Genomic DNA, 25,743 nt, shown 5'->3' with positions numbered 1-25,743 from the left:
GATTTCATGTCACCTCAGAGATTGTTGACACAGTAGAACAGGGCTCTTGTCTTCAGCTGCTCCCAGCCTTGCGTCTCTGTTTTTAATTCCATGCCCCCAGAAATGAACATTAACAGAGCCTGCCTCGGACTAAATCTGAGGCTTCCCCATACTGAGGACACACTATTTCTATTTTCTTAGACTGGAAGTTATTATGTTGATTTAAGCAATTTCAAAATAGTTTCCAAGCATACACATGCCCTTATAGTCCTGGTCTTCACAACATCCTCTGGCAAGGAGTTCCACAGGTTGACTGTGCGTTGTGTGAAGAAATACTTCCTTTTGTTTGTTTTCAACCTGCTAATATCATGGAGCATCCTTAGTTCTTCTATTATGGGAACAAGAAAAATACCTTTGCTTATTTACAATCTCAAAACAGCCATGATTTATAGACCTCTATTTTATTTCCACTCTGTCTTCATCTTTCTAAGATGAAAAGTCCCAATCTCTCTTCATGTGGCAGCTGATCCAAACCTTTCATCATTTTTGTTGTGCTTGTCTGAAGTTTCCAATGCCAAGGTGTGGGTTTTGGGGGGCGGGGTAAGGCAACCACATTTCCAGTCAGTGCTCAAGTTGTGGGCACAGCACGGATTTACAGAGATGTAATATGATAGTCACTGTCTTATTGTCAAGGCCTTTAAAAATAATTTCTAACATCCCATTTGTGGCTCTACATGGAGTGGATGTTTTCAGAGAGCTCTCCAGCTGTGACTTGTTGTAGGCAGATTTGTTTCCATTTGGTATGTGTGTTACTAATTGTTTATACTAATTATACGGGTTAATTGCCAGACTCAGAGCTCACAGCAATTTTCCATGAAAAGGTGTTTTCCCCTCCCCATCATGGTGCTGGAAAAAGAGTTAGTAACAGAATAGTTAGCCAAGTTTAAGCACTTTCGTGGCTTTCTGTGGTGTAGTGGGTATGATGTTTGCCTAACATGCAAAAGGTCCTTGGTTCACAGCCAGGCAGAAACAGAGTGTCTGCTTCCATTGCAGCTCCCCTCGGTGACCAGGAAAGCGCAGCTCCTGCTGCCCAACCTGTGCCTGGGAGGCTAGGTATGGGGTCAGCTCTTCCTGCTGGCCCAAGGAGGAAGCAAGGCAGGAATGGAAGCCAAGCTGAGGCAGACAGACCAGAAGCTCTGGGATTCAGTGGTTGAGGAGAGTCCCCCCCCCCCGCCTGCCGCTGCCTTTTGTTCTGCCAAATCCTGTGGGGTGGGGCTGGCTGTGAGGAGGCAGAGTCCTGTGTCTGTCTCAGGGTGTCCCAGGGATGCTCCTTGCCGCCCAGGAGAAGAAGGGGGCTCTGGGTGGAAAGAAAACAAGCAAAGCTGGTCCCAGTGGGCATGAGCTGGTGCTCCAGCTGAGGGAGTGGTGGTTGGTGCAGGTCCCATGGGGTAAGGAACAGCCCTTAGGCCTGGGGAGTCCTGCAAGCTGAGCTCAAATCTCATTGAGACCTGCCACTGTTTGGCTGCAGAACCCTTCCACTCCCACTGCTTTGTCTTCCTTCCCCTTAGGTTCATGAGACCGTTTCTTACCTCACGCTGGGTGTCTGCTGCTCAGTGGGTGGCTGGGATGTGCTGGGACCCTGGACTTGCAGGATGCTGAGGTTTCATGTTTCTTGCTGCTGCCCCTGATGCCCTCTTGTTTGGTCCCAGCAGGTGCCAGGCTCTGCCTCTTGCCCCCGTGGTGCTCAAGGGAATGCGCATCAGGCCAGGCCGACTGGCCAAGGAACAACAGGAGCCCTGTCCCAGGATGGGAGGGGCCAGCGTGTGTGAAGGCGTCGCCCAGACAGGCAGCCCCAGGCTGGGAGGACAGAGCTGCCCCACATCTCTAGTGCTCCTGAGGACCAGGGGGTCCCAGCACAGACACAAGAGCAGCAGCCTTGGCCAATGGCCCCAGGTTTGCAGGGACCGTCCCTGGCTCCCCGCTCAGACTGGCCAGGGGAGCACGTTGGTGCTAACAACATGCTCATGTGGCGCCATGTTCCAGCCAGGCCGACAGGGAGCGTTTCTTTTGGTGCCACCTGATGCCCATGAATGTGGCCATTGTACCCACCCCCCTGCTTTTCCCCTGGCCCCCGTGGGGCTGGCAGGAAAGAGGCCCAGGGCCAGGCAGGAACCAGGGGAAAGCAGGAGGCAGGAAGAGCCTCAGACTGGAGCCCAGATCCCCTTTCCTCCTCTGGGCACCTTGAGCATGGGGGGGCTGGTGCTGACAGCTCCAAGGGAAGGCTCAGAAGCCACAGAGCAACCGAGGCAGGGCAAGAGGGGGGCAGGCCAGGCCTACGTATGGATGCAGAGCCCTCTGGCTGCCAAACGCTGAGCGAAGGCCCCACCCACCAGATAGCGGGCGGCTGCTGACGCTCTGAGACCAGTGTGAGAAGGGGGCAGGAAAGCAGGTCCAGGCCCCCTCACTCCTGCCCCCACAGACCCAGCCTGCAGGGGGGAGGCTCTGGCCACCTCCTTCCCTCCCCTCTCTCTCAGCTCCCTTCTCCTGGGGGCTGAAAGGGACTCGGATCCCGGGCCCAGCCCCCTTCCTCAGGGGGAGGAGAAGATGTCTGTGTCTTGCCCCCATTGTCACCACTCCACTGATGACTCCAATTCTTGCTGCCTGCAGTGCCCAGGTGAGAGAGGGTCTCTGTCCTCCCACCCTGCTTGAGCTGGTTGCTGGGTTTCTCCTCCTGCTCAGCTGGCTGGCTCCAAGGAGCTCACACGAGACTAGTCAAATGTGCCCCCATCAGCACCTCACCCTGAGCCACAGCCCTTGTGCCAGCGCCGGGTGGGCATTAGCCAAGGAAGCAGCAACTGTCAGGAAGGGCTGGGAGGAACAGGGGCCAGTCACACAAACATGATTTGTCAGGGCCCAGCTGTGGCCAAAAAGGGTGAAATGATCATTAAATAAAGGGGAACCTTAGAAAGGATTCCCTATTAACACCTGGCAAAGGCTGGGATTGAAGCAGGGACCTTCAAAGCTTCAGTTTAACACTCTCCCAAGTGAGCTACTTTAGCTGACACAGTTGGCCTGTAATTATCCTCAGAAGATGGAAATTGCAGTTGGTTCTCTCTCTGATGCTACTAAAGCTGGACCCAGGACTAGACTTTTTCTTTCTAAAACACTGGTGAAAACGGAAAGCCAATTGCTTGCAGGTTGAGAAAGTGAGTTAAAGAAGGGCACCGCCCAGCATGGGGCTTGAACCCACAAGCCTGAAATTAAGAGTCTCATGTGCTTCCAACTGAACTAACCAGGCTGTGTGCAAAAAGTTTCCTAATATCCCATCACAGCATAACAGGAGCCAAGTGTTCTCCACTGCCTGACTCAAGGCTCTTTCTTGCCCCTAATGTGGGGTTCTGTTCTGTGGAGAGGTTTGAATTCGAACCCCACTCCCAACACACCCACTTCTTTCCCCACAAGGAACGGCCCCATTTCCATCTCTCCAGGGACAGGAGAAGGGCTCTGGCCTGTTCTCTGAAAAATGCTCAGCCTGTTTCATTTTCTGCAGGAACAAGTGGGATCCATGCGCCCTGTTCCCCAGTGAGAGGTATGTGTCCTCTCCCCCCTTTCCACAGACACAGCAGGCCAGGGGGCTATGAGCCTCCAGATGCCTCTTCCTACTTAGCCTCCCACAAAGCCGGGGTGCAAAGCTGCTAGACCCCAGCCCTCCCGGGCCAAGCCATGGCAGAGGTAGCAGGATTCATTCCCATCTTCTCCTGCCTGTGCCCTGGTGCTGAGGGGCCGGCCCCTTTCCTGCTGCCCCAACTCTTATTCCCACAATGCACTTCATGCAGGGGCCATTGGTCTTTCTGCCAAGGTGCGTGGCTGGGAGCCAGGACTCAGGACCCTTCCCCCAATCCCTCCTCTGACCCGCTCACACTGTCTGGCTGCCTCCAGCACAGGCTGAGCTCAGGGGCCAGGTGGGTGACCTGCCCTGCAGCTGTGATGGCATCAGGCCCTTCCCGGCCGCCTGCTCAGTCTGGAGATGGAGCTCCAGTGGCCTCAGACACCCAGCAAGAGGAACAAAACTCTCTTTGCTGAACCTCAGTGCATGGAAGCTGAAGCACCAGGACCTTGTAACAACCAGCTGAGTCTTAGTAGATCTCACTGAGATTTGAACTCAGATTGCAGGATTCAGAGTCCTGAGTGCTGCCCCTTACACCATGGGACCTATGGTATGACAGTGCAGTGGGCACCTCTGACTCTCAGCTCTCAGCTCTCAGGCTGGCCTCTGCTCTCCTGACTCCCTCCAGCTGCTTCATCTCCCAGGACTCCCTGTAAGAAATGTGTCACTTTCACCCCTGGGAGCAGCTCAGCCATGCAAAGGGGCTGCCTGGGGCAGGACATTAGCCCTGGAGGGCAGGGGTGGGTGTGGCAGTGACATCACAAGGGCCTTTTGCAGCCCCTCAGCTTATTGGCTAAAGGAGGTTGGGAGGTGATGACCTCATAGAGCGTCCATGACAATGGCCAGGTGGGCCAGGCTGCAGGGCAGGGGCCAGATCAGAGCCCCCCCATGGCTTTGCTGCAGGGAGTCTCCTTGAGAGTTGCCCTTGAGGCCTTTTCGGAGCCTTCTCCTTTCCCACGACTAACTGACCTAGATGACAGACGTCGCTGTGGAGAAGGGAAGAGCCTCCAAGAAGGCCTCTGTAAATGCAGCAGGGGAATTAGCTCAAGTGGTGGAGCGCTTGCTTAGCATGCGAGAGACAGTGGGATCGATGCCCACATTCTCCAGCTGCAGCTCAGCTCTGCTCTTACCCCTTATTTTCACTGTCAGGGGCTCAGTGGCCCCCTCCCTCTTCCTACCTGCTCTCCCAAAAGAGACAGACCTAGCTCCCCTTTCTTTGCCACCAGCAATTGCCATGCTGCAAAGCAGAGAGTGGAGATATCAGGCTCTGTGGTGCAATGGAAAGCATGTTGGACTTTTAAGCTGCAACAAAATACAGGACTATGTAGCACTTTAAAGACTAACAAGATGGTTTATTAGATGATGAGCTTTCGTGGGCCAGACCCACTTCCTCAGATCAAATAGTGGAAGAAAATTGTCACAACCATATATAGCAAAGGATACAATTAAAAAACCGAACACATATGAAAAGGATAAGTCAAATTTCAGAACAGAACGGGGATACCGGGTGAATCCTCTGCTCTGGTGGGAGCAGCAGCAGGGTGGGCGGATGCCGGGGGCAGGGGCTCCCCATTCTCCCTGGGACAGACGCCCCTGTGGAGGCCCTGTGGGGGGAGGGTGGGGCAGGCTGTGCTGGAAGAGGCTGGGGGTGGGCGGCTGAGTGGGGTGAGGATTGAAGAAAAGGCCCCAGAAGCCTGATGCTGAAACTCCCCCTTAGTCTGGAGTTTCACACCCTGACAGATCAGAATAAAGTGTCTCAAAGGAGCTATAGCCCCACAGCCCGGCCTAGGCATGGCTCAGCCAGTGGGTTAGAAGCACCGGGACACAGAGAGACTCAGGAGCTGCTCAGCGACAAGCACTGGTGAGAAGCAGAACAATTCCCCGAGCAGTCGATTGGTTCTGCCTCATTTGCTGGGACTTAAGGAGAACAACAAAGTCCTGAGTCTCCTCCCTGGGACTGGCCCCTGCTCAGCCAATCAGAACTGGGACTAGAACTGGAACACTGTGTCTACACTGGTGGGCTGTGTCTACACTGGTAGGTTATTGTGCAAGACGGGCCACAGTGCCCACTCGCTCTTGTGCAAGTAGTTTTATAGTAAAGTGTAGAAGAAAGGGCTTCTTGCCCAAGAGCTCTTCTCTTTTCTAGCAGCTGTAAGTCTTCTTGCACAAGAGCTCAGGACAGGGGTTTCTTGCACAAGAGAGCGTCCACACTGCCATGGATGCTCTTGCACAAAAACACAGCAGCATGGATGTGATCTTGCACAAGAACCCACCACTGCAGATATAGCCCACAGGACCTTTGGAGACAAAGTCCAGGGCCCTGCCTCACAGCAGCACTAAACACCATCCCAATGAATGTCTCACCAAAGACGGGAAGTTACCAGGAGTGGAGTTTGAACCCACACAGATAAACATCCATTGGATCTTTAAGTCCAACACCTTAATCACTCAGCCATCCTGGTGGTGCTAGGAAAAGCACACATGAGAAAGTTCTCTCCCCAAACAGCCCAGGGACTCACTCTCAGAGCATCTGCCAATCCCATCCCTGTACCAGGGCTTCCCACCACGAGGGCGAGAGCTGACCCCTCCCCACAGCGAGGAGGGAAGCAGGGAAAAGGGAAACCAAACAAAACAAAACCCAACGTCCCCAGGGATTCAGAGGGACAAAGGCCTGGAGAGGAAAATATCCCCCCCTCCTTCACCCAGTGTTTTCCCTGCCTTGCATTCGGCCAGCCCCCAGGGATCAGGCCAGTGTTTCCAGCCTTTGTGTTTACACCATGGACAGATAAACCCATTCACAAACCTTTGCCAGACCAGTAACATTTTATTTACATATCACTGTGCATGCACAGACTGCACTGAGCGCCGCACCGGGCTAAAATCTACTCACTACGGGTGGGTAAATTGCCCTAATTGCCGAGCCCTGCATATCTACATACGCATTATGCAAATAAGTGTAGATATCTGCAAACACTGATCTGCTCGCTCCCCCAACCTCACACGTGCTGGGAGCTGGGAGCAGTTTCCCTGGACCCAGGCTGGGATCACAGCCCCCTCTGCTGGGAACAGCCCTGGGCCAGATCCTCCTCCTACAGCCCGGGGGGGCTGCTCTCTGGGGGAGGAGAGGGGGGTATCTCTTACCTTCCCCCACAAGGGGCAGGGACTGGGCTGGGGGCACTGCCCTGGGAGAGGTTCCTACATCACACCGGCCCTGTGGGAGATTCCCCCTCCTGGCAGGTGGCACTGGGGGAGCTCTGAGACTCCAGGGCAAAGGCCTCCAGCCCCCCAGTCCCTGGGATTAGGAGGCCCTGGAACCAGGCCCCCTGGAGTAGCATTGTGGATAGGGGGCTCTGACCAACAAGGGGGCTGGCCCCAGAGCCCAGGGCCTAAGCTTGCCCAGGCTCAAGCCAAGGGGCTTTCTGTGGTGCCGGGCGGGGGAGGGAGGCCAGGCCCAGGCCGGTGGGAGAAGGGGCAGCACCTGCCAGGGCAGCAAGGGGAGCTGCAGGGAGCAAGACGCGGCGTTTCTGCCTGGATCACTCAAGGGTCCTTCTGCAGGTGAAGCGCCTGTGACACCCCTGTGCTGCTGGGTTCTCCTGCCCCTCCCCTGAGAGGCCGTCCCCTTCGGGGGGCTCTTGCCCTGGCACTCGTCCAAGGGCCACCTGGGCAAAGCAGCCTGCCCCAGGCACCTTCCATAGCTCAGCTGGCAGAGCAGAGGCCTGTAGCGGGTGCTCGGCAAATGTCCTTAGGTGGCTGATTCAACTCCAGCTGAAAGGAGAGATTCTTCTCCCTCCCCCTGGCTGCAGGCCCGGCCTTAGGACCAGGCGGCTGCCTTGGGTCTGTCCCTTTGGAGCCTGGTGCCACAATTGACAAAAAGGTTTTGGGTACCAGCTGCCAATCAAATGTCTTGGGCTGCGCAGGCCTTGAGTCATGGCAAGAGCTGGAGGGGAATGGGGAACGGCTGCACTTTGGAATGGGAAGGGGGTGTCTGGGACCATAAAGTAGAACAGTTTGAGGGCTATTTCTAAGGAGGGCACCATGGCTTAGTTGGCTAAAGCGCCTGCCTTGTAAGCAGGAGATCCTGGGTTCAACTCCCAGTGGTGCCTTGTTGCCAGGTCAATGGGTCTTTTCTTCCCACCATCCTTCAACATGTATCTGGAGTTGTTTTTACCTTCAGTTGAGCTTGGTGGTGCCCTCACAGTGGGAGTAGGATAGTAGCAAAGAGCAGGAGGTGTCCTAGGGGGTTTCATTTAGTGAGGCTTAGCTAGACTTGCTAAATCAAGCTCTGGAAGACGGATTTCAGCAGCAAGCTCCATTTGAGTGAAGACATGGCCTAATGATGCCGACACTAACAGCCCCACTGCTGGTGACTCACAGAGGCTACGTCTACACTAGAAGTTTTCTCCTTAAAAAAATATGTTAATGAGGGACTCAATTGCATGAGTCATGATCTCATTTGCATATTTTCAGCCAATGGGCTTGTTGTGCAAAAACAAGTAGTGTGAACGTTTTTTTGCACAAAGCCCCTTTTTTCACAAGATTCTTATGCCCCCCCAGAAGAGATATCCTGATCTTGCAGAAAAAGGGGGTTTTGCACAAAAAGAAAACTTCCACACTGCTTGTTTTTGCACAACAACCTCAGTGCAAAATCAGTTTGCCAGAAAATATGCAAATAAGATCATGACTCATGCAAATGAGACCCTCATTAGCACCTTTTTTGCTGAGGAAATCCGTAGTGTAGACATAGCCGGAGATTCTGGTGCTGGTCATGCAATAGAAGCACATTATGTTTAAACAGCTGCCGTATGAACGTACCTGAAAGTCACAAGGATCAATGATCTGTGTGAAAGGCAGGTGGCCAGTAATTAGAGCCCCAGGTATGTTGTGTGCACAAGGGAAGGTAGGAATGTGCACCGGGCAGTCTGATAATGGTGTTTAGTGTGTGTTTGTAACAGACTCCATCTCCGCTAGATTTGGGCACCTCCTCCACCAATTGCAATACACACTAGGCTGTTCCTCCCCAGCTGGGTGTGGTTCTTGTTCTTCTGTACAGCACAGCCCGTGGAGACCAGGGACCTGCCATTGGGCTTCCAAATCACACCCTTGTTGAATGGATGGAAACAGAAACCAGACACACAGCGGGTTTGAGCTGGCTCCAGCCGAGGGACGGGTTTGCCTGGTTTATGTGCATTGGCACAGGACAGCAGTAAGAGTTCGTATTCATTTATAGAATCCAAAAAACAGGAACCTAGAATGTAATGGAATTGGAGAGAGAAATGTTTCCATTGAATGGTCAGTTGGATTTGAAGTAACGCTCATATAATTTGTAGTCTATCACTGAGCTACTCTCCCTGATGTTTGCACTGTTAGGAGTTGAGAAGGGAACAAGAGGCTTTTGTAGCCCACACACCCCTGGGCCTGTCTCCATCACTTCTGCCTCTGCCAGGTGAAGGGAGGCCGCTGGGCCCAGCATCTTTCTCCCCAACCAGGGGTGGCTTTTGGGGAGACAGAGGGGCCACTGGAGCTGCTTGGTCCCCTGGCTGCATCCATGGGGAGGTGGCTCTGCTGAAAGCCAGACTGGTTTTCCTATTGTTAGGCAGGACCCCGCAATCCATGTTCTCTCCTGCTTTTGTAGCCTCTGTTGCCTTCTGCAGGTGTCCCTTCTGATGGGACAGGCATGTTCTTCTCAGGGTTTGGGTACCATGTTGCCCTAGGAAGGGGTGTGGCCAAACCACAGGCCTCGCTGTGAGCAGAATTCAAACCTACACAGGGAAACGCTATTGGATTTCTAGTCTAACACCTTAACCACTCGGCCATCACAGCTCTAAGCAACAGCAGGCCAGGGAAACTGGTAAATAATCTCAGTGCCCAGGCCTGACGTCACCTGACCCACAGAATTCACACAGCAAACCATTTCAACAGTCATGCAGAGGAGTCCTGGGTGCTCTGGTCTGAGGCTGCCTTAGAGGTGAGTTCAAGGGGAAACCTCACAAAGGAGATTCCAGGCAGCCAGGCCATGGGGGTCTCTGAGATGCCACAGCCCTGCAGCCTGTCCCACCTGGCTGTTGCCATGGACCCTCTGTGAGGTCACTGCCTCCCAGCCAATGAGCTGAGGTGCTGTAAAAGTTCCTTGTGATGTCACTGCTGCCTTGCAGGCTCATGTCCTGCCCCTGGCCAGCCCCTTGGCATGTGTGAGCTGCTCCCCCTCTGCCCCCCTCACTCAGGGCTGGTTCTGGGGCTCACACAGGGAACATCAGAGGCTGCTCAGGGGGCCACGTTGCTAGGCCAGGGGCCCTCCTGTGGGGCTGTGAGTGTTGCTGTCCCTGCTGTACAGACAGGGCCATAGAGCCTCAGGAGGCTGCAGCGGTGGGAGACACTTCCCTGGTTTCGGGAGGGAGACGAGATGTCAAGTCCCATGACTTGGAGCCAGCTACAGATACCCATGGAAAGCTGATTTTCAGAGGGGTGTGATCAGACCTTCCTGTGTATCTGGCTTCTTCAAAGGGGCTTCATTAGGAGCTAAAAGTTGAAGAAGGGACATTTAGAAGGGCAAATTTCTTTCCCTGGCAGAGTTTTCTGTGTGCCCCAGTGGCCTAATGGACAAGGTACTGGCCTTCTAAGCCAGGGATTGTGGGTTCAAGTCCCACCTGGGGTGACAGTTTCTCTCATTGACAAAGAGTTTACTATGCTTTCTGAAACAGTTAGCAAGGATGCTGCACAGTTGCTGTTTTCCTCTCTACAGAAGTTGTTCAGATCCCTCCCTAGCCAATGCTGGTGTTTAGATGCAGCTCTGAGTGCTAAAAGCTCAGGTATCCACGGTCAGAGTGAAGGGGCACATTTTGCTCTAGAAGGCCCAGGAGTGACAGCCAGAGGGAGGTGGCTGTAGTAGAGCAGGGTCTGTCTGGAGACAAAGCGGAGCCTGAGGATGAGAAGGCCCCTGAGAGGCAGAGACTCCAGAGCAGTGGCAGGAGGACTAGTTATTTGGTCTGGCAAAAGGACAGAAAATCCCCAGGCCCTGAGCATGGTGTGGGCAAGGCCCATGGGGCAGTTTGCCTGGTGGGGTTTGGGGGGTGGAGAAGCTGTGAAGCTCTGTGAGTGGATAAGGTCCCTGGCTGAGCTGCGCCACCGGCCGTGTGTGTGACTCAAACTGTCCCTCGTCCCCTTTTGTGTGTCTGTTGCGCTTCCAGCGTCTTTCCTCAGGCACGTTCATCCGGCAAAGACCCCCCCCCCCAGGGATCTTGTATCTTCCTTTGTGCAGCTCAGCCACAGACACCGGCAGGGCTGAAAGGAAATTGCTGCACTTTGGAAGTCAAAGGTGTTGTCTGGGACCACAGAGCAGTTTCACCCAGCAGTCTGAGGTGGGCATCATGGGGCAGTTGGTTAAAGCGCTTCCCTTATAAACAGAAGAGCCTGGGTTCAACTCCCCGTGGTGCCTTGTTGCATCCTTTGCTCACATTTTCCTATTTCCTTCTGGGACACAGAAGAGGCCTCCCTGGCCACCCATAGAACTGCTGGGTTGACCCAGTGGCCAAAAGGGGCTGCGGCTGCTGCCGACAGAGAAGAAGCTGGGAGGCTAATAATGCCCAGGTCATGGGTACAAGCCCCATGCAGACCCCACAACAGCCAAATTAGTTTTATTTGAGCTTCTCCCCATGAAAAGTGGTGAGAGGGAGCCCTTGGCTGTGGGACCCACTTGTGCCTGTTGCTCAGGGTTAAATAAGATCTCCCCCAGGAGGTCGCCTGTTCCCTTCTCACCTCGCATTGGCTGGGAATCAAATCAAGCAAGGGGCAGCAAACGCCAGGCACTGTCATTGTCTGGGCCACAGCTAAAGAACCTCTTGGAGCAGTCCATGCAGAGGAATGTGGACATTTATGGCCAAATGGCCAATGGTCTAGCAAAGAAAGGCCACCTTCCTCCTACCCCCACATCCTAGACCAAGTCAGAGCCAAGGTCAAGGAATTGCAGCAGAGGTATGTGAGGGAGGAACCGCATTACTGTGCATGCTCTCAGAGAGGATGAAGAGCAGTGAGAGGCAGCCCCAAGCTGCAGAACCCATTTGTGCCTGTTTTTCAGGGTTCAAGTAAAACTTCAGTAGGGAGATTTGATGCACCCTGTTTACATTGCATTGGCTGGGAATTGAACCCAGGTCAACTGCTTGGAAGGCAGCTATGCGCACCGCTATACCACCAATGCCTGCCTGCAAAGTTGTTGGGAAAATTAGTGAGGGAAGCCCATGTCTGCCATGAGGCTGGCCAGAGGCGAGAGGGTGCCTGTGTGGTTTGGGTAAAGCAGAACTTCATGGCTACTAGGCAAAGACCAGAATTGGTGATGCTGGGGTAGTGGCTGCTCTGCGCTCTCCATGGTGTGAGGAGCCGGGCGGGAGAGGAGTCCCAGAGGTTGTTGGGTGGGAGAGTTGAGTTTATCGGCCTTTGGGCTAAGCTCTAGAGCAGACAAGGGAGAGGTGGGGAAGTGACTTCTGGATACTCTTTGTGGCCCAGGGATGCGGTTGCTCTGTGAGGTCACCTCCAGTTTCCCCTCTTCTGTTTCTTTTCAGCTCCCTGCAAACTGCCTCCCAGGTGTGGGTGAGGCTGAGTGTGTGTCCATCTCCTCCTCAGGCCAAGTGTTCGCATGTTTCATATCTAAGGAACCATCCTCCTCCCTTTTTCCCTGCCAGTCCTTCCTGAGCGAGCTGAACCCTTCTGTGCCAAAATTCCAGTCTTGTATTATCCCACCAAGTCCCTATGATACCAACTTCTTCCTGCTCATTACTGATAGTCCTGTGTGTCTATACCAGCATCTAAGACACAGATTAGATTTTGTTTCCCAGTGGTCCTGCGTCCCTACTTTATCTCTGCTGTTACAGCCCCTGCTCCCTCCCATTTCTGGCCCATCCCCCAGGTGTCCATGTTGTTCAGTTACCTGTGGGCTTTGGGCATCTGCCCCCATCAAACCTAGTTTAAAGCCTCCTCACTAGGTTAGCCAGTCTGCACCCAAATACTCTTCCCTTCCTCGACAGGTGAACCCCATCCCTGCTGAGCAGCCCTTCCTGCAACAGCATCCCATGGGCAAGGAAGCCAAAGCCCCCTGCAGATGGAGCTGTAGCTTTCTGTGCCCAGGGGGCCAGACATGGCCTGGGCTCTATGGCTGGAGGGAAATGGGGAATGGCTACATTTTGGGAGTCAAAAGTGTTGTCTGGAAACATAAAGAGCCATTTTAAAGATATGTTGGAGGAGGGCACCATGGCTTAGCTGGTTAAAGCACCTGCCTCATATACAGGAGATCCTGGGTTCAACTCCCAGTGGTGCCTTGTGGCCTTTGCTCACATTTTCCTATGCCCTGCTGGGACACAGAAGTGGCCTCCCCTGGCCACCCATGGAACTGCTGGTTCAGGAAAAGGCTGATTGGGGAGGAGTGTTGGGAAGAAGGAAACCACAAGCCTGGAGCAGGTGCAGAGGCTGCTGTGACTGGCACTGGCAAAGCAGGGCTCTTGCTGCAATTGCTGGGACTGCAGAGCCAGTGCCAAGTGCCCTTGTGGTTCCCTGGGGGTGTCAGCACCTAGAGAGCCTGAGGGTGCAACCTCGGCAGCTCCTGCAGCCATGGAGAGTCAGGGTCTGTGGGTGTCAGGTGCTTCTCACCTGTCAGGGAGAAACCTCTTGGGGCTTGTGGTTTCCTTCTTCCCCACACACCTCTCCACTCAGCCTTTTCCTGAGCCAGCAGTTCCATGGGTGGCCAGGGGAGGCCTCTTCTGTGTCCCGGAGGGGCATAAGTAACTGAACTGAGGAGCTGCTGTTTATTTGGCAAGTGCTTTAACCAGCTAAGCCATGGTGCCCTACTCAGATCCCCCTCTAAACTGTTCTATGTACGGTCCCAGACAACACCATTGTCTCGCAAAGTTCGGCCAGTCCCCATTTCCCTCCTGCCTTCCCACTCTGGCGGTGTCTGGCTCCCTGGGCACAGAAAGCTACAGCTCAGTGGGCAGAAGCTCTAACATGCACGTTTCCCCCAGCCGCTGGCAACTGTGGAGTTGTCTTCGAGGTTTTGCAAGGTTTGGGGAGGGCAAAATGCAGCAAACTTTGATTTTCTGGCTTGTAAAGTCCTTGGCCTCAGGGTTTAGGTTGGAGTCCCCAGGCCCGGCCTCCTTCAGTTTGGTCCCTTCCTGAGGGCACAAAATTGACAACAGAGAATTCCTTTGCCCCGCAGCAATCTCTGTTGGCCAAAGGGTTAGGAACCGAATATTTGCCCAAGCTTAAGTGCAGTAGCAGAAAATACTATTGTGTGTGTTTCTGTGGTGTAGTGGTTATCACATTTGCCTAACATGCAAAAGGTCCGTAGTTCAAAGCCAGGCAGAAACATAGGGTCTTCTCTTATTGTGGGTGCCCACAAGGCAGTTCTAGGGCCTGCCACCTGGTGCAGGGTTTGGCATCATGTGTGCTGGCTTTCAGGAGCATGTGGGAGACAGCTAAACAGGTTAAGCTGAGATAGGAGGATGCGGGGCTGGGTCTGAGACTTCTCAGTGGTGCCTTGCCTGAGACCAGGTCATTGCAGCCACACAGTCCAGGGCCCACCCTGGAAGTGCCACTACTGTGGCTGTTCACCTTCGGGACAGTGTGGCTGTTTCCTTTGGTGCAAGTGGACACAAAGCCACGTAATGTCCTGCCTCATTCCCAGACCCCAGCCACCCCATTCCCCTTGCTTTCTTACCACCCAGCACCCCCAGCTTCCTTTGACACCCTCCCTTCTTCCTGCTCCGCCACCCTGCTCCTTCATCCACATTCCTTCTGCACCCTTTTTCCTTCTGCACCCTTTCTCCTGGCCACGCACGGCTCCTTGTTGCTTCTCAAGCCAGGCCCTGCAAGGAGCCACCAGGCAGGAACCAGCCCTTGGAGCTCGGCTTGCACCGGATCTGGGAGTTTCCCACCACATCTCACCTGGGAAGAGGTGACTTCTGACCTTACGTCTCCGTTCCCTCCAAAGGTCTCCGCTGCCTCGGGACCCGCCTGCTCAGGGTGCTGCCCCTCTGCCACTGGGCTGGGAGTGGGAGACTCCACAGTCTCTGCACTTGGGCTGAGAAGTCTCACGGGGACTCGTCTGTTGACGGCGTTAGTCAGCCCGATGGCCAGCCAGATCCATTCCGTAGCGCTGCCCGAGAGGGAGCTTTACAAGTGCCCAGTGTCCGTTGGTATTTTCTGGGGCTCTGTGTAGGGGATTGGGCTTGGCCATCTTTTCCACGGGAAATGCCTCTTCTTTGGAACAGCAGCTCCCAGGAGTTCATGGAACTTCTTCTTCTCAGCTTGGGAAAGGGACGACTCAGGGGGGATGGGAAAGATATTTGTGCTGTGAAAACAACAGGGCCCCCAGGGAAACTGGTAAATAATCCCAGTGCCCAGGCCTGATGTTACCTGCCCCCACACAATTCACATGGCAAACCTGGCTCCCCGAGCACAGGGGGAGTCTGTGGGCTCATTGCTGGGCAGTGGGGTGAAGCAGCAAACCAGCCTCCTCCTGTGGGGCCTGTGAGTGTTGCTGAATCTGGGCCCCTGCACCTGGGCAACAGCAAACAAAAGGTCTGGGGGCCACACAGAGACCCCGCTGGGCTGAGCAGGAAGTGGCTGGGACTTTGCTTTGTCTTTGCCTGTGGGCTTGTCTGTCTGCAGCCTGGAAACCTCCTGGCTCCTCAGACCTCTGGTCTGGATGGAGCATTACCAAAGTGAGAATAATGGAATTGCTCCCATTGTTATTGCAGTATAATGGCCGTTATGCCCAAGGAACGCTGCTGTGTAGATGCAGCCTAAAAGAAATGCTTTCATGAGCATGTGGGAGGAGCAAGGGCTCCTACAATGTCAGGAGAGATGGGGAAATGAGGTCACCTCTCTAGACATAAAAGAGATGATTTAAGAAAAGAGGATGTGTCAGGAGTGGGATTTGAACCCACGCCTCCATTTGGAGACCAGAACACCCAACTAAGGGAAAGACAGGTCTTTGAGTCTGGCGCCTTAGACCACTCGGCCACCCTGACACCTATGAAGAGCCCTCTAATGGCAGTTTTCCTACATGTGTGAGTTGCTCGGGGAGGCGGCAGGAGCACCTCTCTTTCCCCATCTAACAGCCGCTCTACAGCCCAGCTGGGTTTATCCCCACTCACCCTTGTGGGGTGTTTTGCAGGGAGCTGACAAGAAACAAAAGAGGAGAAAACTCTGGCCGGCAGAACTGAGGCTTGGGATTCTCCTGTGCCAGGGAGTCTGTGTCAGTGCACCTGGGGATCCTGAGCTGGGTGTCTCCTGGGCTTGTTGGCTCCATACCAGGGGTGTCTCTTCTGCAGGGCGATGCTTGTTCCTGGGGCTAACGCTTATCCCTGTGACACACTTTCTGCAGGGACCGTTGGTCTTTGTGCCACATTATGTGTCTGGGACGTGGGAGTGAGGAACCTGCCTCAAATAGACACGTATCCGTCCCCAGTAGTGCTCTGCTTGAGACCCCGGAGCCCTGGCTTTGACTGGTGCCTGGCACGTGGGGAATTAGATCTAGGGGGAGATTTCTAGAGTCCCACAACAGCTGCTGCTCTCGTGCAGATGTGCACATCTGTCTGGGGTTACTGGGCAACTGGCCTGCTTTCTCTCCCCGCCAACGTGGGCAAAGCGGCATCACTGGCTCAGGGGTTCCTCTCCTCAGCGCGCTGCAGAGAAAGCTCTTCTGTGTTAAAGGGCCTCAGGGAGCCCAGAGCAGAGGGAGCTGGGAATCTAGTCCCATTGATCCCCTCAACACACACACACAGTCCCAGCCCCAAGCCCCCCCACATCCCTAATCCTGTGCCCTGACTCCCATATCCTCCCACATCCTCACCCCTGCCCTGAGCCCCACCCCCAACATGCAATCCCCAAATCCCTGCCTTGAGCCTCTCACACTCCACACCACACTTTAATTTCTCACAGGTACTGTCCTATCACAACCCCTCCTCAGACTTCCTGCCTTAACCCTCACCCCAGCCCAAAAGGTAGTGCCCAAAAGAACATTCCCTGTAAGAAATTTGTCAGTTTCACCCCCTGGGAGCAGCTCAGCCATGCAAAGGGGCTGCCTGGGGCAGGACATTCGCCCGGAAGGGCAGGGGTGGGTGTGGCAGTGACATCACAAGGGCCTTTTGCAGCCCCTCAGCTTATTGGCTAAGGGAGGTTGGGAGGTGATGACCTCACAGAGAGTCCATGACAATGGCCAGGTGGGACAGGCTGCAGGGCAGAGGAAACCTCAGAGACTTTGCTGCAGGGAGTCTCAGAGCCCCCCATGGCTTTGCTGCAGGGAGTCTCCTTCTGCAGATCTGCCCTTGAGGCCAGAGAGAGAATGAGGGTCACAAGCACGAGTGTGAGGAGGAGCCTCCTTGGAGCCTTCTCCTTTCCCTTGACTAGCTGACCTAGAAGACAGACATCCCCATGGAGAAGGTAAGAGCCTCCGAGAGGGGCCCTGCTGTTACAGCAGGGGAATTAGCTCAAGTGGTAGAGCGCTTGCTTAGCATGCGAGAGGTAGTAGAATCAATACCCACTTTCTCCACTTCTGGCAAAAAATCCCTATTTTTCTTTTCACAAAGGTACAGCCAGCCAGGGGGCTAAATGTCTCCAGTAGCCCCCTCGTGCTTCCTACTTTGTCTCCCCGAAAACCAGCAGAAAGCTGCTGGGACTCAGCCTGGCAGTAACAGAAGCGTTACTCACAGAAGGATTTTTAGCACTCAGGAAAGTGCCGGCTACACAGGGGAGAGGCAGCGGCTCCCTCCACATGGTCTCCAGCCGGCTCCTGGGGGTGGGGCCATTGGCTGCTTCCTTGCTGGCCTAACAAGAGAGCTCTTTGAGCTCCATGATCCTCCTCACAAAGCTGATTGGCTGGCTGAGAATGCCACTCAAGGGCACAATCGCTCCACTCCATGGCATGCACTGAGTGATGGAGCAGACGGACGGGAGGTGTCGGTGGAGCAGGTCACCCACCTGGCCCCTGAGCTCAGCCCATGCGGGAGGCAGCCAGGCAGCTGGGAGGGAGCCAGAGCCGGGCAGGACCAGGGGACGGGAAAGGGGCGAGTCAGAGAACAGAGACAGGGGAGCAGTAAAGAACATCCACAAACCCAGCCTAACTCCTTGGCCGACTGCCATGTGAACCACGAACCCATCCACCGCCAGCCCACAGCGCTTTCCCCACCCTGCAGCCCAGCCCCACAACTGCTCACTGAGCCCTGCCCAGACAGCAGCTCAGGACTCTGCCCATGGAACTGCCATGTCTTCTCCAGAGCCCTCCAGCATTTCAACGGGCACAGAGAGGAGCCTGCTGCACCTAGAGAAATGCCAAAACACAGGACTGAAGCTGGGAACCTTTAGATGGCCAGTCCAATGCTCACTGAGCTGAGCTACTGTGGCTGCTACAAGCCAGTTCTCTTGGCCTCTAATTCTCTTTCCCAGGTGCTTGGCAGCCCTGCCCCACACAAGCCATGCTCTGCCCAGGAAGGCAAGACAAGCATTTCCCTCCCCCCCCCCCTGTTTGACTCACTTCCTCCCCCCTTTTGTGCCTTAGCTCCTGGGCTGACCTAGTGGCTGAAGTGGTCGGCACCGTGGGGAGGAAATTGGGCAGCTAAACCCTGTTGGGAAAACTCCTGGTGCGACTCGCTTCCCTGCCAACTGAGCCCTCTGGGGCCTTCACTCCTCATCTGCAGCCCCCTGCTCCCTGCCTGGGCAGCTCCAGGATCCATGATTCCCCTGACGCCTGTTGAGCAGCCCCTGCCAGCCTGGCCCTGTGGTGCTCTCGCTCCTGAGTTGCAGCCCCTGCCGTCTGGCTGGAGTAAGAATTTGATATCTGTTTATATTTGTATTTCTGGTTTAATGATGTAGCAATGTGGGATTTCTGTTAAGGCAGGGATAGAGTTTTAGGCCTTTGGTTCAATATCTATTTCTTTGTTCTAAGGTTTAGTAAGTGAGAGACAGAATCTTGTCTTGTGTCCATGTTAATGAGATTAGAGGAATGCTGGCAGCTCCAGTCTCAGTGTGAGTGGTTTGATTAGGGCCTAATTTACAATGCCTTTTGCATTTGCTCAATATAAAACACTATTGTTTATATTCTTCTTTGAAGGCCTCTGTACAAGCAGGGCTGTTTGTGTGTGAATGAGGAGTGTGTGGGCCTGGAAGAGATGAGGAGTGAAGGCCTTCGTGAGAGCCAGATGGCCAAGAAAGGTGGGAGTAATGCAAGTGAAGACAGACTGACTGGAGTCAGAAAAGCCATCAAGTGTGCATCCATGATTAACGAAGGGCAAACTGACGACTTTAAAGGTGAAGGTCGGCATCCCTGAAAACAATCGATTGAATGCAGGACAGGATAACTCTCGGAGATGTTTGGAATCGTAACTTCAAAAGAAAACACACCGGACACAGACTGACACAGCAAAACCATGGACTTCAACAGAGGAAAGGGTTATAAAAGCCGGGTGCTTGTCATGGAATTTTAGGTTCGTCTTGCCAACAACTCCAGGAGCATCGGATTTCGACCGACAGAGCCCAGCTCCCCTCTGCGATCAGTCTGGCTGTCCAGTAGATTGATTCAGACTCTGGACTGGTGACTATAACAACATCTGGTGGGACTGTGTGTGTGTGTGTGTGTGTGTGTGTGTGTGTGTGTGTGGTTGGGTGACTGAAAAGCAGATGCTACTGTTGTGTTCTCAACCCATGCGGCATGCTGCCTTCTCCCCTATAAAAGATCTCATGTGCTTTGTTTAAGCATAAGAGTCTCTCCCAGCCCCACAGGGCCCCTCACTCCCAAGCCAGACCCCAGGTTCCCTCTAAGCTGTGTGGCATCCCGGCAGCTACTTAATGACCCTCCCCAGCCAGGGACTCAGGACTCTGCACATGGAGCTGCCTCAGCTACAGCAGCAGCTAAACTCTCCCTGCCAGCCAGACCCTCCTGCCAGTCGGGTCTTGCTGCCTGTTCTCTTCCCCCCATCGACGGCCAGCAGAGCCACCCGGCCACGGGAAACAGCTGCACGAGTGGCCCTTTCAGAAAGGAGCCTCAGGCAGCTGAAGGCACATTATGGGCTCTGGAACGAGGTGGGTGGGGCAGGCAAACAGCTTGCAGGTGGGGGAATTAGCTCAAGTGGCAGAGCACTCACTCACCATGTGCAAGGAGGGGGGATCCATATTCCCCAGTGATAGTGGAATCCTCACTTCCCCTTTCACAGGCAGAGCCAGCCAGGGGACTAAGAGCCTCCTGTGGCCCCTCCCTCTCCTACTTGATCTCTCCACTGGGGCAGAAAGCTCCTGGGCCACATCCCAGAGACAACTTGCAGGCGGAGCAGAATTAGCTGCATTGGAAAAGTGCTGCCTCTGCTCCATGGTCTGTGCTGTGCAGAAGAACAAGAACCACGTCCATCTGGGGAGGAATGGCCACAATCCATCTTTTGGAGTTTGATTTAGCAAGTCCATCTGAGACTCGCCAAATCAAACTCAGAGGGAGAGGGCTCCCCCATCAGCTTCCGGCACTTCTGCTCTTTGTTCCCTTTGGCTTTCTGCTGGGGGGGGGGCAAAAACAGGCCCCAATTAATTATGCAAATGAGCATGGCAATAAGATAATCTGTACTTCATTTGCATGAGCTTTTGGGGAAGAGAGATGCAGTATGGAGATAGCCTAGGTGGTAGATAGCCGTGAACTAACATAGACTCAGGAAAAATCCCTGGGCTGCAATCCTTAGTTACATAAAATAAGAATAATTCACCAGCTCAGACATGATTTCTAAACCATCAAACAAGGAAAATAATAAAACCTGATGGACTAGGGAGACTTTTACCTACCCACACATTTCAAGAAGTCCAGTTCTATGTAAAGCAAGACTGTGTGGCCTAATGGATAAGGCGTCTGACTTCGGATCAGAAGATTGAGGGTTCAAGTCCCTTCACAGTTGCATTTACCTTCCTTTATTGGTGCTTGTGGATCCTGCTGTCTTTGGCCTGGAAAGGTCCTATGTAACAATGTGTTTTTTCTGTAACCCTATGGTAAGGCCTGTAGCTATTCAGTAGCTCTAAACTAAAGCCTTCTTCTGCAGCCAGACTGAAGAGCAGCAGCAATTAGCTGTAAAGCCTGGAGTCACATGGTCACATTCCATCTAAATGACATTGAAATAGTGTCACACTAGGCTGAGAGAAGGAATCTTATCCTAGTGGCACCCACTGTCACCAGGCAAGAAGGAGATCTCAAGGTGGGTAGAGAAAACTTAATTACCAGCATTTTGTCTGGCATAAGACTGCTTACCAATAGCTGTGTTTGTGCAATTGGTATTCTATGATTCTTGTCCTCACTTTCCTATTGTTTGTCTGTGTGATAGTCTGGTTTGGATCTGTTTCTGACTGCTGTGTGATTGACTTTGTGTGGTGTAAATCAACTAAGGCAGCGGGGTATGATTACTTAGGTCATTCTGTTACAGTATGTTCAGATTGGTTAGTGAAATTATACTAAAATAATTGGTTAAGGAAGAACTAAGCAGTATTGAGTTTCTCTGTATAAATTGGGGTCCAAGAAGGAGACCAGCAAGAAGAAGAAAAGGGGAGAAGAGAAGAGGAAAGAAAAGGGAAAGGAAGACCAAGCAGGAGGAGAGAAGACCTTGAAGCAGAACTCACCTCCAAAGCAGCCTAAGAGCAGAACAGCCAGAACTCCTCTGCACAGTTGTTGAAATGGTTTGCTGTGTGAATTCTATGGCAGCTGACATTAGGTCCTATGTAACAATGATTTACCAGTTTACCTGTCTCACTATTGCCCAAAGCGGTGATGGCCGAGTGGTTAAGGTGTTGAACTTGAAATCCAATAGGGTTTCCCTGTGTAGGTTCAAATCCTGCTCACAGCAAGGCCTGTGTTTTGGCCACACCCCTTCCTAGGGCAACAGCTGAGTTACCAGCAGTGGGGCTGTTAGTGTCATAACTAATTGCACCATTAGGCCATGTCTTCACTCAGGTAGAGATTTCGGCCACAATCCATCTTGGGGGCTATGTCTACACTGCAGGCTTTTCGCGCAAAAACTTGCAGTGTGTCTACACTACACACACATTTTTGCACAAGTAAATTGACAGTAGAGCATCAGAAAACAGGGCTTCTTCTGAAAGGGTTATTCCTCTCCCCACAAGAGCGCAGTGTAGACAGGCAACATGAATTTCTTACGCAAGAAGCCCCTATGGTTAAAATGACACTCTACTTTGACTTAGATCCCCAGGAGGCCCTGGGGAGTAATTACTTTGAATGGCCCTGGGCAGGAGCTATTTTGAAATAGCAGCAGTGGAGCATCCACACTACCACTATTTCAACTAGTTATTTCGGAAGAGGCGTTATCCCTTGTGCGATGAGGTTTACAGATTTGGAACTAAGCCGTGGCTGGCTTTTGAGGTGAATGAGTAGGAAGAGAGAGAGATGACTGGAGGCTCCTTGCCCTCTGGATGGCTCTGATTGTGAAAAAAACAGGGACCACGCAACGCTGCAGAATGTGGGTATTGATCCCTCTGTCTCTTGCATACGAAGTAAGCGCTCTACCACTTGAGTTAATTCCCCTAGTGTACAAAGGCCAAACTTCTTGGTGACTCTTCCCTTCTCCGCGGGGACGTCTGTCTTCTAGGTCAGTTAGTTGTGGGAAAGGAGAAGGCTCCAAGGAGGCTCCTCCTCACACTCGTGCTTGTGACCCTCATTCACTCTCTGGCCTCAAGGGCAAATCTCAAGAAGGAGACTCCCTGCAGCAAAGCCGTGGGGGGCTCTGAGACTCCCTACAGCAAAGTCAGGGGGGCATTTCTGAGATGGCCCCTGCCCTGCAGCCTGTCCCACCTGGCCATTGTCATGGACCCTCTGTGAGGTCATCGCCTCCCAACCTCCTTTAGCCAATAAGCTGAGGGGCTACAAAAGGCGCTTGTGACGTCCTGAAAATAATCGGCGTAACGACATTCTGCAGGAGTGTTTTCCTTGCACTAGAAGGGGCAGTGTAGACAGCTTCTTCTGGTGCAAGACCTTCTTCCACAAATATGGTGGCTCATTAGCGATATTCCACATTTAGCCTCATTTGCATATTACTCCTGGAAGAAGCCGCAAGTGTAGACATAGCCTCCTTGTCAGCTCCCTGCAAAACACCTCACAACGGTGAGTGAGGGTGAGAGTGGATAAACCCAGCTGTGCTGCAGAGAAGCTGTTAGATGGGGAAAGAGAGGGGCCCCTTTGGCCTCACCAAGCAACTCACACATATAAGAAAACTGCGGTTGAAAAAGCCAGTGTGTGTGTCAGGATGGCCAAGTGGTCTAAGGCGCCAGACTCAAACTACTGTCTTTCCCTCAGTGGGGTGCTCTGGTCTCTGAATGGAGATGTGGGTCTCCCCTGCCATTGTAGAAGCGCTTGCTTAGGATTTCTCTGAGGCTGCATCTACACAGCAGCGTTCCTTGGGCATAACGGCCATTATACTGCAATAGCAATGGAGCATCTACACAGCAATTCCATTATTCTGACTTCGGTAACGCTCCATCCAGACCAGTGGTCTGAGGAGCCAGGAGGTTTCCAGGCTGCAGACAGACAAGCCCACAGGAAAAGACAAAGAGAAGTCCCAGAGCCACTTCCTGCTCAGCCCAGCAGGGTCTCTGGGTGGCCCCCAGACCTTTTGTTTCCCAATGCCTAGGCGCAGGGGCCCAGATTCAGCAACACTCACAGGAGGGGGCTGGTTTGATGCTTCACCCCACGGCCCAGCAACAAGCCCCCGAACTTCCCCTGCTTTGAGAGCCCCTCCCCCCCGACTCTGTTTGCTTGAGACACCAGAGCCCTCCCTTGGGCTGCCTGGCATGTGGGGACTCAGGTCTAGTGGTGGATTTGCAGAGTCCCACAACAGCTGCTGCCAGCGTGCGGATGTGCACATCTGTCTGGGGTTACTGGGCACCGGCCTGATTGGGTGAGTCCCGGATTCTGTTCCTGCCAAGGTGGACAAAGCAGCAGGAGAGAGGAGCTCAGCTGGCCTTCTTAGGGGGCTGGTTTGATTTGATGCTGCTCAAAAGTGAACTTTTTCCTTCCCTGGCAGAGGAGGGGCAGGACTTGCTGGCTCCAAGGTGGAGCTGCAGGGCAGACGAAGCCCTTCCAGGAGGCACAGCTGGGCTCTTCACAGAGAAGCCAAACAAGAGATAAGCCTCAAGGGCAAAGGCTTTTGCCAAAGCCTGGGATTGAACCAGGGACCTTTAGATCTTCAGTCTAATGCTCTCCCCACTGAGCTACTTTGGCACTTAACAGCCCCGCATGCCCCCTTGTGAGGCTGCCACTTCGCCAGACTCAAGGACTTGTCTTTCCCTCAGTTGGGTGTTCTGGTCCCCAAATGGAGACGTGGGTTCAAATCCCACTCCTGACATATCTTCTGTTTTATATCTAGAGAGGTGACCTCATTTCCCCATCTCCCCTGACATTGTAGGAGCCCTTGCTCCTCCCACATGCTCATGAAAGCATTTCTCAGGCTGCATCTACACAACAGTGTTATTTGGGTGTAACGGCCATTACTCTGAAATAACAATGGGAGCGTCTACACAGCAATTCCATTATTCCGACTTCGGTAACGCTCCATCCAGACCAGTGGTCTGAGGAGCCAGGAGGTTTCCAGGCTGCAGACAGACAAGCCCACAGGCAAAGACAAAGCAAAGTCCCAGCCACTTCCTGCTAAGCCCAGCGGGGTCTCGGTGTGGCCCCCAGATCTTTTGTTTGCCTTTCCCCAGGTGCAGGGGCCCAGATTCAGCAACACTCACAGGCCCCACAGGAGGAGGCTGGTTTGCTGCTTCACCCCACGGCCCAGCAATGAGCCCCCAGACTCGCCCTGTGCTCGGGGAGTCAGGTTTGCTGAGGGAATTGTGTGGGGGCAGGTAACATCAGGCCTGGGTACTGGGATTATTTACCAGTTTCCCTGGGGGCCCTGCTGTTTTCACAGCACAAATATCTTTCCCCTCACCCTTTAGTCGTCCTTTTCCCAAGCTGAGAAGAAGAAGTTCCATGAACTCCTGGGAGCTGCTGTTCCAAAGAAGAGGCATTTCCCGTGGAGAAGATGGACAAGCCCAATCCCCTACACAGAGCCCCAGAAAATACCAATGGAACTGGGCACTTGTAAAGCTCCTCTCGGGCAGCGCTACGGAATGGATCCGGCTGGCCATCGGGCTGACTAACATCATCTCCCTGTGAGACTTCTCAGCCCAAGTGCAGAGACTGTGGAGTCTCCCACTCCCAACCCAGTGGCAGAGGGGCAGCACTCTGAGGAGGCGGGTCCCGAGGCAGCGGAGACCTTTGAATGGAGCGGAGACGTAAGGTCAGAAGGAAAGGGAACAAGTCACCTCTTCTAAGGTGAGAAGTGGTGGGAAACTACCAGATCAGGGGCAAGCCAAGCTCCAAGGGCTGGTTCCTGCCCTGGTGGCTTCTTGCAGGGCCTGGCTTGAGAAGCACCAAGGAGCCGTGTGTGGCCAGGAGAGAGGGTGCAGAAGGAACGTGGATGCAGGAGCAGGGTGGGGGGAGCAGGAACAAGGGAGGGTATCAAAGGAAGCTGGGGGTGCTGGGTGGGAAATGGGGTGGCTGGGGTCTGGACATGAGGCAGGATATTATGTGGCTTTGTGTCAGTAGTGGCACTTCCAGGGTGGGCCCCGGACTGAGTGGCTGCAATGACCTGGTCCCAGGTAAGTGACTGCTGAGAACTCTCAGCCCCAGCCCTGCCTCCTCCCATCTCAGCCTAACCTGTTTACCTCTCCCACATGCTCCTGAAAGCCAGCACACAGGCCACCCAGCCCTGCACCAGGGGGCAGGCCCTGAAACTGCCTTGTGGGCACCCAGAGGAACAGCAATAAGAGAAGACCCTGTGTTTCTGCCTGGCTTTGAATCAGGGACCTTTTGCGTGTTAGGCAAATGTGATAACCACTACACCACAGAAACACACTTAATAGGGATTTCTGCTGCCGCACTTAAACTTGAGCAAATATTCAGTTGCTAACCCTTTAACCAACAGAGATTGCTGCGGGGCAAAGGAATTCTCTGTTGTCAATTCTGTGCCCTCAGGAAGGGACCAAACTGAAGGAGGCCGGGCTCCCACCTGGGGACTCCAACCTAGACCCTGAGA

The 25,743-nt window shown here is 53.6% G+C and overlaps 11 non-coding genes across 11 annotated transcripts; 6 read left to right on the top strand and 5 right to left on the bottom strand.

Moving 5' to 3' along the window:
- Positions 1 to 7,675: 7,675 nt before the first annotated feature.
- Positions 7,676 to 7,749, top strand: TRNAT-UGU (transfer RNA threonine (anticodon UGU)). The gene has a single exon. It is a non-coding gene; the product is annotated as a tRNA-Thr (tRNA).
- A 1,635-nt stretch (positions 7,750 to 9,384) lies between these two features.
- Positions 9,385 to 9,466, bottom strand: TRNAS-AGA (transfer RNA serine (anticodon AGA)). Its single transcript has one exon. It is a non-coding gene; the product is annotated as a tRNA-Ser (tRNA).
- A 759-nt stretch (positions 9,467 to 10,225) lies between these two features.
- On the top strand, positions 10,226 to 10,298 carry TRNAR-UCU (transfer RNA arginine (anticodon UCU)). The gene has a single exon. It is a non-coding gene; the product is annotated as a tRNA-Arg (tRNA).
- Positions 10,299 to 11,765: 1,467 nt separating this feature from the next.
- Positions 11,766 to 11,837, bottom strand: TRNAG-UCC (transfer RNA glycine (anticodon UCC)). Its single transcript has one exon. It is a non-coding gene; the product is annotated as a tRNA-Gly (tRNA).
- A 1,040-nt stretch (positions 11,838 to 12,877) lies between these two features.
- Positions 12,878 to 12,951, top strand: TRNAM-CAU (transfer RNA methionine (anticodon CAU)). Its single transcript has one exon. It is a non-coding gene; the product is annotated as a tRNA-Met (tRNA).
- Positions 12,952 to 13,923: 972 nt separating this feature from the next.
- On the top strand, positions 13,924 to 13,996 carry TRNAV-AAC (transfer RNA valine (anticodon AAC)). Its single transcript has one exon. It is a non-coding gene; the product is annotated as a tRNA-Val (tRNA).
- Positions 13,997 to 15,551: 1,555 nt separating this feature from the next.
- Positions 15,552 to 15,660, bottom strand: TRNAL-CAA (transfer RNA leucine (anticodon CAA)). Its single transcript has 2 exons — positions 15,623 to 15,660; positions 15,552 to 15,597 (listed from the first exon to the last, which is right to left on the bottom strand). It is a non-coding gene; the product is annotated as a tRNA-Leu (tRNA).
- Positions 15,661 to 20,486: 4,826 nt separating this feature from the next.
- TRNAR-UCG (transfer RNA arginine (anticodon UCG)) lies at positions 20,487 to 20,559 on the top strand. Its single transcript has one exon. It is a non-coding gene; the product is annotated as a tRNA-Arg (tRNA).
- Positions 20,560 to 21,413: 854 nt separating this feature from the next.
- TRNAS-UGA (transfer RNA serine (anticodon UGA)) lies at positions 21,414 to 21,495 on the top strand. Its single transcript has one exon. It is a non-coding gene; the product is annotated as a tRNA-Ser (tRNA).
- Positions 21,496 to 23,809: 2,314 nt separating this feature from the next.
- On the bottom strand, positions 23,810 to 23,882 carry TRNAF-GAA (transfer RNA phenylalanine (anticodon GAA)). Its single transcript has one exon. It is a non-coding gene; the product is annotated as a tRNA-Phe (tRNA).
- A 1,604-nt stretch (positions 23,883 to 25,486) lies between these two features.
- Positions 25,487 to 25,559, bottom strand: TRNAV-AAC (transfer RNA valine (anticodon AAC)). The gene has a single exon. It is a non-coding gene; the product is annotated as a tRNA-Val (tRNA).
- Between the last annotated feature and the right edge of the window lie 184 nt (positions 25,560 to 25,743).

Source organism: Pelodiscus sinensis, chromosome 31 (assembly GCF_049634645.1).
Source record: "Pelodiscus sinensis isolate JC-2024 chromosome 31, ASM4963464v1, whole genome shotgun sequence".
NCBI lineage: Eukaryota > Metazoa > Chordata > Testudines > Trionychidae > Pelodiscus > Pelodiscus sinensis.
This window is presented reverse-complemented; position numbering and strand designations above follow the sequence as displayed.